This window comes from Otolemur garnettii, unplaced genomic scaffold, assembly GCF_000181295.1.
Source record: "Otolemur garnettii isolate 467f Iridium unplaced genomic scaffold, OtoGar3 scaffold00147, whole genome shotgun sequence".
NCBI classification, from domain to species: Eukaryota; Metazoa; Chordata; class Mammalia; order Primates; family Galagidae; genus Otolemur; species Otolemur garnettii.
Window position 1 is genome coordinate 4,808,731 of NW_003852542.1, and position 1,489 is coordinate 4,810,219.

Below are 1,489 nucleotides of genomic sequence, written 5' to 3' on the forward strand. Positions count from 1 at the left end.
CACAAAGGTTGCACATCCAAATTCATAGTAATGAAAGAACAATATCTACTTATCTAAGAAATCTTACATCCAAGAAAACAAAGCAATGAATCTAATTATGTGATTAAAAGGGCCAATAAGAGTGGAATTAAGCCAGAGCAGGAAACAGTAAGTCATTTTGTCCTTGTTTCCTTTGTCCATCGTCCACTTTTATGTGAGTTTACTGTGCCTATTAGGATAGAATGACAAAGAAGTCAGCTGATCTCATTTATAGTTACCTGTGTATGAATCGTCTGAAGAAGGATACTTCTGGTAAATGACCAGGTTTGAATTAGTATGTTAGATAAGTATTTTTAAAAGATGCAATTAAGGTTTCTATAGGCACGGGCAGTGGCGGTGCCATGTGGGAAGTGCTTGTTTAGAGTGTTTCTCGTCATCTCCCCACCGCAGCCCTCTCAGTTTCTCTTTTCCACTCAGTAATTGTCTGCCTAGCTTTCCATAACTACATATTAAAATATCATCCCTGGAAAAATAATATTACAAAGCTATTTATATAGCTTTGCTCAGTGGCAGTATCGTAGCCAATGAGGTTTATCCGAGGTGCGATTGTTGCTAATAGAGAACTTTTCCCAATACCTGCCACGACGACTTGCAATATAGTCAGCACTGGCAATTTTCGACAGTCTCTATGGAGACTGAATTTAATAAAATAAAAAGCTATTTATAAAGTAATTTCCTATAGGCCAGGTACTAAGTTAATCACACTACATATATTACATACATTTTTAAAAAAATCTTCACATTGACTCAAGCAAGTAGATACTATGGTTCCATTTTACAGATGATGAAATTGAGATTCAAGATTAAGCTGGTTGTTGATGGTTACCCAGCCAGAATGTGGCAATGTGGCAAATGCAGAATTGGAACTCAGATTTGTTGAATTCCAAAGAATACCCTACTATTATTCCTCAGGAAACACTGCTTTCATTTATGCCATATCAGAAACCCTCTGATCCTCACCTCTGTTTGCATAAGAGTATTAATAGACTATCCAGCTATATTCCACTTTGTGGGAATACTTTTCTCATTTGATAAATTTTCTCTGCATCTATATTATTTTATGATATTGGCAAGTGAATATTTTGACCTATCTAAACTATGGAATAGGTTTTTAAAGTGAGAATTCATTGCTCTCATCCATAGAAAATGTGGCTAATAATTTAGTCCCTTTCTATGTGGGAGCCAATAAATGAAATATTTAGGACTGTGGATTATGCCATAGTGTATAATGAGATAATGGGATTGAAAATGTTTAAAAATACTACTGTAAAAATTATTAGGTAAAGCTAATCAAGTCAAGTTGTTCTCTACTTTGTTGAGAAGTATTTATAGCTATTTGGGGGGGGGGGAAGGAATATTTTTTGAAGTATCCTAGGTGAACTAGATTAAAAGTATAGGAATGTAACAACCAAGCAATGATGAAAGAATCTATTCTTTTCCTTCTTTATTC

General features: G+C 34.7%; 1 non-coding gene across 1 annotated transcript; it reads left to right on the plus strand.

Moving 5' to 3' along the window:
* Positions 1-534: 534 nt before the first annotated feature.
* Positions 535-674, plus strand: LOC111728292. Its single transcript, XR_002775632.1, has one exon. It is a non-coding gene; the product is annotated as a U4 spliceosomal RNA (small nuclear RNA).
* Positions 675-1,489: the final 815 nt, after the last annotated feature.